Below are 10,246 nucleotides of genomic sequence, written 5' to 3' on the forward strand. Positions count from 1 at the left end.
CAACCTTTAGCGGATTTTATCTACTCAAATTGATTCTAATATGTCTGATCATTAGTAAACAATAAAATATTTTTGGAAGGAAATGGTACAAAGCTGCAGTAAAATATTATAGGGGTCCTTTTATTAAGGCGTGTTAACTGATTTGGCGTGTGCTAAACGCTAATGCCTCCATTATATTCTACGGGTACCTTAGCAATTAGCACACGCTAATCTTTAGCACACATTAAATTGGTTAGCGCGCCTAGATTCACTAAGGTGTCCCGACCACTTTGCGATCGCTTAGCGACCCTGGCCCAATTCACTAACCTTACTCCTGCTCCGATCCGCGTCCGATCCGCGCTTGCAAATGAGGGGGAACGGCATGCAAATACAGGCAGGCAGCGATTCACTAAAAAAAAAAAAAATGAGGGACACCGACTGGGCTAGCCGATCGAAAAATAAGCGACTGCTGAGGACCAGCTAGTAACTAACATCAATGGAATTTAAACCTAAGCTTCCATGGTTCTAATCAGTGAGGAAACAGGAAGTGACATCAGTAAGGGCGTGATGTATCAGAGGGAAGCATGTGAAGGCCAGCACAGGTGGTGAAGATAAATTGATTCGACTGCCAGGATGCCTCTGATTTAGACCGGGGAGGGTCTGGGGGATTCAGAAAAGGCAGATGCCAGGCCACTGGAGGAGGAGAAGCAGAGAGGAAAGTGAGATACCGCCACTGGGATATTTATTGTGGATATCCTGAAAACCTGCCTCCAGGACCAGGTTTGTGAACAAGTGCACTAAGCTATTCCTGTACTCTAGTTGCAAACAGATTTCATTGCAAAAGAATGGGATATGCCATTGTTCTAATACAAAACTGCTTGCTTCACTGACTTTGATAGAAATAAATGAAACAAATCATTTAGTATCCAAAAAATGGGTGATTGATCCAAAATTGAATGAAAATGACATTTTTTCCAGGCACTTCTTCCTGTCTAGTATTCTTTATGCTATTTCAATACACATGAAAGGCAAAAAGCTTATAAATCTCATTTATGCAAACCTTAATTTATTTTTATCATTTTGTACTCCGGGAATGTGTTCTGTTAAGTATGAATCATCACAGTCTTGCAGATATCGCGTCTATCTGATAACAAGAGAAATATTAATAACTCCTCTTTGCTGGTAAGGGCTAGCTCTATTTTTGCACCATCGAAACCTAAGATCAATCATTGCTGGTGACACGACTAAGTGCCAGCTAATTATAATCCTGTAACTGACTGTCAGAATGACAAATCTATCGCATCTGATAGCAGAAATTGTAACAACAGAATAAGCATTTTCATTTTTGATGCGGTACTCCAATGCTTATTCTGTGCTGGCTAACACAGATAACAAACCTGACTATCACCTTAAATCTGATGGGAAGAACAGATTAAAATAACCCTAAATGACTGTAATGACATGAAGGCTAATTAGAAGCTATTGCTTTTATCACCATTAAGCTTGGGTAGAGTGCATGCATTTATTTCCCAATTCATCAACAGCTTTAAGTGAGCAAGAACCGATAAGGGTTAGTATATTTTAAAGAGACAGCCAACCCAATGTAATGTCTCGATTAGTACAGAAAATAAATACTTCTGCAGCATAAAAGGATAGTTTAAAGAAAATAAACACTATCTAGATTTCTTTCCTTAAATTAATATTGATCTGATCCACTTAGACTACAATTACCACTATGTCTGTACTAAAATCAATTCAAGATTCTGGTGCCTCAAACATGGGGATGCTGGAAAAATAGGTGTTTTGGGTTTTTTTTTTGGGGGGGGGGTTCGTTTAATTTATTAGACCTTATGGAGATAATTCTATAAATTGGCACCCAGATGTCCATGCTACTTACATATATCATAGGTATCAATAATTGATTAAAAAAATGAAAAATGGATGAAGGATCACATATTAAAACTTGTCATGGACATAACTTAATTCCTGCTGCTCAAAAAGGACAAAACTCCAAGCCTAAAAGAAATAGAAATAATCTCTATCATATACCCCATGCAACCTGCCCTAAGTCTTCTTAGGGTGATGATAGACAGATCTTGCACCATGCAACTGCAGATCAACAAGACCATCCAGAAATCCTTCGCAGTCATGCGTAACTTGCGACAAATTCCAGACTTATGGGTCAGTTCCTAGTCCTGGGACTACTGGACTACTGCAACATCCATTACATTCCAGCCCCGCAGTCATGATAATACAATTACATACTGTACAAAATACAGCCCTCAGACTGATCTATTCACTGAGCAAACACAATCATATCACTACTGCATACCTGGACACACACTGGCTCCCAAGGCAAGCACGAATATTATTTCAATTTTACTGTCTACTATTCAAAGTCCTAAATGGCGCTGCCCCTATCTACCTGAATGATCGCCTTATCTGGAACAGCTCAACCAGACCAAGGAGACCTGACACCATTTACTCACCCCCCTATCAAAGGCACTCAGTGCAAGATGCGCGAAGGTCTACTAGCAACTCAGGCAGCGAAACTAGATCACCGCCTCTGCAACTTACTGATTACAATGCCAGATTACAAAACCCTCCGAAGGGAAATAAAAACCCGGTTAGTCAGGAAATGTGTCAAGACAAACTAATGCCGGTCCATAATCGTGTCGATTTTTGGATAAGTCACAAACCTGTAATCTGTATCTGATCCTGTCATTCAACTGGAAATGTCCAGCTAACCTCTTTTCTAATCTGCCTAGAACTTCAAGGTACAGGCAGAATAAACATCACTAATGTAATATAAAGTAATATTTACATTTTAATGCACACGTCACGGTTTTATAAGAGAGCATCTAAGTGCTTTGGAGGGGCATAATTGAAAGGAACATTTAAGTCTGTTTTCGTCCAAGTCGCAAGTCGTCCAAAGTAAAAAAATAGCCTAGGACACATTTTCAAAAAGTACGTTCAAATTTTTTTTCATTTAGAAAATCGTCCAACTATACGTCCTGCTGATCTGATAGTCCAAGCCGCTAAATCATCCATCTATATACCACATTTTTGTCCAACTTTTCGTCTATGTCAAAAACACCTAGAACAAGCCCTGTTGGACGTGGGAGGGGTCTGCAAAGTGATGGACTGAACACCCAGACATGGCACCTAAATAGTGGGGTACCTTACAGGGCACTGATGTGAACTTCACAAAAAGGGTGCCATGTCATCATCTCACTACAGCTCCCTTATATGTCACGGTGAGCCCCCCAAACCTCCTTCAGTATCCACTAGACCCACTTATCTACCACCCCAATAGCCCTTATGGCTGCAGAAGCCACTTATATGCCAGTACAAAAGGGTTTTGGGGGTGTATAGGGGAGTGCATATGTTTCAATATCAATGCAGTGATTACAGGGACTTATGGGCAGGGGTCCTCCTTTCATGTGTCCCTAACCCACCCCCAAGATGGCTTAAGATGCCTCTGTGCAGCACGACTAGGCTTTCCTATGCTGGGCTGCCAGATGATGATGTTCTGGAGGCACAATTTTCAAGTTGTGATTAATATTTTTATGAGGGTGGGGGGGGGGTCATTGATCACTGGGATAGTGTGTAGGGGTCTGTATTATGTGTTTGCAGTGCTTATCTGGTGACTTTAGGTGGGTTTTTGTAATCTAGACCAATGTTTTAAATGGTTTAAGTCACAATGTCCAAGTTCCGTCTGCTGTGCTGTATAACTTTCAATTATACATGCAATACGACTAAGTCTAAGCCTGCCCATGTCCCGTCCAAATCCCACCCTCGACACTCCTCCTGAAACGCCCCATTTAGCTGTGGTCGTTCAGCGGCACTGTGGAGGCCTAGGTCATTTTGAAATACGTCCAAAACCCGGTTTTATTATCGGCACTTGGACGTTTTTGACTGATGATCGTCCAGTGGCCAACTTAGGCTGGTTTTTGGATGTTTTTATCTTTCAATTATGAACCCCATAGCCTCTAAATGCAGGGACGACTTACTGTTTACGCAGACTCAGCATGGTGGGCCATGGATGTGTCTTCAAGTGGCCCAGGCGACTTATAAAATACTATCAGTTATGCCCTTCACTTGGCACAGTTGTCAATGCTGTGACATAAGTGGTCATGTCTACATTTAGGTGTGTCTAAAGTAAGTTTTAACCTTAAACTTACTTTAGAGCTCTCTGTAGAGATCTTATATAGTTTTTGTGTTCAAGCATTTTGATCTCTATACTCACAACACCATATTTTTTTTTAGTAATTTCCCTTATATTTGTTTGACTAAACTTAGGTGTGTTCATGTCAACTTATGCTAGTAATCTTGGTGTACACATGTGATAAATAAATTTTTTAATAAATAAATAAGTCAAATATTGGCAATAAATAATTACCACAGACTGTTATGCCCCATGTTATGTGGGCATTTGCTCAGTTAATGTTTGTTTAAATGTGTAGTAGTTATGGGTGCTCTGTGGACTCAACTACCCAGAGAGCTTTGCTACCCAGAGAGCTTTGCTTCCAGTAGTCTGGGCTGCTTCTACAGAGCATGGGCCTGCCTCCTTCATCAGTCTGAGGAGAGCAGTGTCCATATTTGCTAAGCACATGCTAGAGTGAGAGCCTGAGAGTGGTGTTCTCCCACCAGGTTTTTCACCCCTTTAATTCTGACAGTCAAATACAGCTTAGATTACTGTATTTTTTGCTCCATAAGAAGTACCCTAAATTTAGAGGAGGAAAACAAGAAAAAAACCATTCTGAACCAAATTCTCCCTGCCAGGCTCTGTACCCAACCCCACACTCCTTGCCAAACTCTGAACCCTGTCCCCCCTCCCTGCCAGGCTCTGTACCCTGTCCCCCCTCCGGTGGTCTAGTGGTAGGTCGGGACAGGGCACAGGGCAGGTAGGGCTAGTAGCTGGCAGGCAGGCAGGGACAAGGCAGGCAAAGACAGGGCATAGGACAGGCAGGGCTAGTGGCTGGCAGGCAGGTAGGGACAGAGCAGGCAGGCCTAGTGGCAATCAGGCAGGTGTGGCCCCCCATACCATTTTTACTTTTTTAAATCCTGGCAGAGCCCCCATGCCTTTTTGTACTCACCCCTATTCCCCCTTTATCATTTTTACTTTTTTAAAATCCCAGCAGGGCCCCCTGTACCTTTTTGTTCTCCCCACCGGTACCTTTTTGCACTCCTGGCGCTTCCCTCGCTGGATGGTTGCATCCGTGACCTTTTTCTACTCCAGGCGCTTCCCCCGCTGGACGGCTGTGGCAGTGAGAGGCAGAGCGGCAGACAAGGCAGGTATGAGCTTTTCTTGCGCCTGCCTGGTCCCGTGACGCTGCGTGAATGGCAGATCATTTATAAATAAGTTAAATAGCACTGGTCCTAGTACAGACCCCTGCGGCACTCCACTGTTTACTCTCCTCCATTGAGAAAAATGAGATTTAACCCTACCCTCTGTTTTCTATCTGATAACCAATTCCTAATCAAACAACTGCCACCTATCCCATGACACTTTAATTTTCTCAGTAGCCTCTCGTGAGGAACTTTATCAAAAGCTTTCTGAAAATCTAGAAACACTATAGGCTAGAATCACTAAACCCCTCCTTACCTTGTCCAATCTGATCCATGGCCAGGCGACCGAGTCTTCATGCAAACTGATGTGATCGGAGGCACGCCCCATACCAACCACATGGATCGCTGAAGAGCGATCCCAACGCATGTGCAGACCGCACAAGCGAGGCCAAAACAAAGGGGAGGGAGGGGGGGTTAACAGCAAAAATGAAAAGAAAAGCCAGAAACTTTTAACAGGCATCCCACGTCCACAAAACTGAACTCTAGCACAAAAAAAAAAAAGCGCTGCCAAAGCATATGCAGGGAGAGAGCTCAGAGCTGGTTTCTCAGTAAAGGGACAGCCTCTTTCTGAAAAGCAGTTGCCCTTTTTCCCTTCAGGAGCATCTTGTGGCCTTTTGCTTCTCACTGCCATACTGTCTGTGGTGGCCAGTTCTGGTTGTTCCTGGCCAGGGCCTTCTTGGCTGTGCTGCTAGTGCATCTTAGCTCCATTCTGCCCAGCGGTCTCTTCTAGGAGCCCATCTGCCACGGCAAGACTGTACGGTGGCGGGGTCAGCTTCTGGCCACCAGGGGCTACTACCTGCCCAAAATGTATTCGGACACTGTTGGAATCAGCGGAGTGGATTTATACTCATGAGCCCGTGGTTTTAACCCATGGGTTTAAAGCGGGGCTGCACTATGGCGTGTTCTGTTAAAACCACGGGCTCGAAAGGCAGCAGAGAGCAGGGCGGCAGAGCGCAGGACAGTCGGGAAGGACGTGGGCATCTGGTCCCCAGCAGTTGCTTCTTTTTTAATCTGCCAGCCCAGTTGGTGTTCCTGATTTTGTTTAGTGAATCGTTGCCTTCCTAATTTTGCATGCAATTTCCCCTCATTTGCATGCATGGATTGGATCGGATCAGAGGCTGACTGGCCACGAGGTTAGTGAATCAGCTTGGGAAAAAATCGGTTCGGTACATGATCACAAACACGATTGGTGAGCTTAGTGAATTTAGCCCTAAATCAACCAGCTCATCTTTATCCACATGTTTATTCACACGCCAAAGAAGTCAAGCAAATTGGTGAGGCACGATCTCCCTCGGCTGAACCCCATGCTGAGTCCGTCTCATAAAATCATGTTTGTCTATGTGTTCCACAATTTTATTTTTTATAATTGTTTCTACCATTTTGCCTAGCACTGAAGTGAGGCCTACCGGTCTGTAATTTCACAGATCTCCCCTGGAGCCCTTTTTAAAAACTCCAATCTTCAGGTACTACAGATGATTTTAGCGACAGGTTTCAGATCACTAACAGCAGGTTAGCAATTTCATGTTTGAGGTCTTTTAGTACCTGGGATGTATACCATCCGGTCCTGGCGATTTATCACTTTTTAACATGTTGATTTTGGCACCTTTTTTTTTTTTTCTCTCTAGGGCCGAGGGTGGACTAAAGGAGCTACCAAGAGCCGGCGACTATGTCTCTCGTAATTCCCGAGAAGTTCCAGCATATTCTCCGTGTGCTCAATACCAATATCGATGGATGAAGGAAAATCGCCTTTGCTATTACCACCATCAAGGGTGTGGGCAGACATTACGCACATGTGGTGCTCAGGAAGGCTGACATTGACCTGACCAAGCGAGCGGGAGAACTGACAGAAGATGAGGTGGAGCGAGTTGTTACCATTATGCAAAATCCTCGTCAATATAAGATCCCAGACTGGTTCCTGAACAGGCAGAAAGATATCAAGGATGGCAAATACAGCCAGGTTTTAGCTAACGGTCTTGACAACAAGCTCCGTGAAAACTTGGAACGGCTGAAGAAGATCCGTGCTCACAGGGGTCTGCGGCATTTCTGGGGTTTACGTGTGCGTGGTCAACACACAAAGACCACTGGACGCCGGGGTCGCACAGTTGGTGTGTCTAAGAAGAAGTAATATATTCAGCCTTTGCAATAAAATGCCCATCTTAAGTTGAAAAGCAGAGAAACCAAAAAAAAATGTTGATTTGGCTTAGTACATCTTCCAGATTCACTGAGATTTCTTTCAGTTCCTCCGCAACATCAACCTTGAAAAGAAGAAAGTCTGAAAATTGTCCTTGATTACTGTAGTTTTGCCTGAAATGTGTCTCTACTTGTTCGCTTTGAAAACAATGCATCATATACATGAGAATCAGCTTATGTACAATGGAGCTCATAATCGAAAGAGAAATACGTCCAAAAACCGGCCTAAGTTGGCACTTGGACGAACATTTCTCAAAAACGTCCAAGTGCAGATAATAAAAACGGGTTTTGGACGTATTTTTAAACGACATAGGCCTTCATAGTGCCGCTGAACGACCAAAGCTAAACGGGGCGTTTCGGGAGGCGTGTCGAGGGCGGGAGTTGGGCGGGACATGGGCCGGCTTAGACTTAGTCATACAGCATTTATAACAGAAAGTTTTACAACACAGTCTAGACAGAACTTGGACGTTGTGACTTAGACCATGTAAAACATGGTCTAAGTCACAAAAGCCCACCTAAAGTCACCAGATAAGCACTGCAAACACATAAAACAGACCCCCACACACTACCCCAGTGATCACCAACCCCCCCCCACCCCCATAAAAATTTTATTCACAACTTTAAAATTCAGCCTCCAAACCATCATCACCTGGCCGCCTGGCATAGGAAAGCCTAGTCGTCCAGCACAGAGGCGGCTTAAGTCATCTTGGCAGTGGGTTAGGGACCCATAGAGAGGAGGACCCATGCCCATAAGCCCCTGTAATCACTGCATTGATCCTTAAACATATGCACTCCCCTATACACCCCCAAAACCCTTTTGTACTGGCATTTAAGTGGCTCCTGCAGCCATAAGGGCTATTGGGCTGGTAGATAAGTAGGTCTAGGAGATTCTGGAGGTGGTTTGGGGGCTCATCATGACCTATAAGGGAGCTATAGGGAGGAGAAGACATGGCACCCTTTTTGTGAAGTTCACATCAGTGCCCTGTAAGGTACCCCACTATTTAGGTGGCATGTCTGGGTGTGCAGTCCATCACTTTGCAGACCCCTCCCACGTCCAACAGAGCTTGTTCTAGGTGTTTCGGACTTGGACAGAAAGTTGGACGATCAGATCGGCAGGACGTATAATTAGATGATTTTCGAAATGAAAAAAAAGTTGGACATATCTTTCGAAAATGTGTCTTAAGCTGTTTTTTTTACTTTTGACGGCTTGCGAGATGGACGTAAACGGACTTAGACGTCCCTTTCGATTATGCCCCTCATTGTCTTCTGCAGCTTCAGTGTTCATATAGACCAACAGGTTTAAGCATGCATGAGGTAATGCAGCTTTCTTTCAGACCTGACTTATGGCAGCAATGCAAGCCATATGGAGAGAAACAGCTTCAAGAACTTCAAGTGTTACCGCTCAACAGTAACAATCTATTTACTCGGCATAGCTTGCAAATCACTTTGTTAATATGTAGGGAGAAGATGTATCCAACTTTTGTTCCAGTGGCCAAAATCACTTCAGATTAAATCTAAGACATGCTTCCAATATTTTCAGTGGGAAACAAAAATTGCAGGAAGCCACACAGGAGCAAAGTTGACCTAGAGGCAATATTTCATAAATCACCCCTATATGTGTGCTAGCCATATTCTAAACATTGAACACTGAATGAAAGGAGGCAGCCATATTTTTTATGAGTTTCCTTCTTTCTATCATGAGAAATGAAGAAGTTAAAAAAAAAAACCCAACAACAACAATAATGAAGCTGTTACTTTAGCTACACATAAATTGATTCTAGTTCTTGTGAAATTTTCGCATTTGTTATCTATTCTGACAATAGCCAGAACTCGAAATCAGAAATAGACATTAATTCAGTTTAGTTATGTGACTCCAGGCGGGGCTGCTTATAAGTAGGAGTTTCTTGCCCCCACCAAAAAAAAAAAAAAAAATCTATTACTCCATCACTGCGTTTTTCTGATGTTTGAATTAGGGCAAAGACTTTTATGTTAGTCTGTTCTTCGATCTGAAGTGTCTGAAGCATAGTCCCACACAAGCCAGGAATGTCTGCTATTGTGTATGTTTCCCCCAACAAAGGAGGTGAAATCGGATATACAATTTCCAGAACTTTGGGTTGCAGCATTGAATCTCATCATTTAGGATCCTTCCCTTTCCTGCCTTCATTTCAGATAAATCAGTCTCTCTCTCTCTCTCTCTCTCTCTCAAGGGTGTCATTGCATCTCTGAACAGGGCCTGGGGACAAGCGGGGAATAATACTGGGAGACAGCTGGTTCTTTGCACCACATCTGATAGCCGAAAGAAGAGACCCAACAGGGGCATCTGCCACATGTGGCCAGCTGGATTGACCTTTGAACTCTATTGCCATGATGGAAACAAAAGATAAAAAGCGCTTTAGAGTGCATTGTCTAAGAAACCCATCTTCCATCTCGCTCCAGTATGTTTAGCACAAGCTGAATCGCATTTTTAATTAAGACAGCCTTCCCCCCCCCCCTCTGTTTTGCCACTTTAAATCTGTCTTCCAGGGCCAGTGAACTGTTCTAATTCCTTAATCTCAGAACAAGTAATTCCTTCTGCAACGTTTCTATGGATTTTTTTCTTTTTACAGTGTATTTCGTTGGTCTCTCTAGACATTCTTTTGACATCTTTTGTACCGATACTTTTGGTTTTGTTTATTTCAGGAAGACTTTGTGTGTCCAACCAAGTGTCAGGCACTCTTTTATAGTC

At 43.4% G+C, this 10,246-nt stretch overlaps 1 pseudogene; it reads left to right on the forward strand.

Annotated features, from left to right (window-relative positions):
• Positions 1-6,997: 6,997 nt before the first annotated feature.
• LOC117355578 lies at positions 6,998-7,519 on the forward strand (annotated as a pseudogene).
• Positions 7,520-10,246: the final 2,727 nt, after the last annotated feature.

The sequence above is a fragment of the Geotrypetes seraphini genome, chromosome 2, assembly GCF_902459505.1.
Source record: "Geotrypetes seraphini chromosome 2, aGeoSer1.1, whole genome shotgun sequence".
NCBI lineage: Eukaryota > Metazoa > Chordata > Amphibia > Gymnophiona > Dermophiidae > Geotrypetes > Geotrypetes seraphini.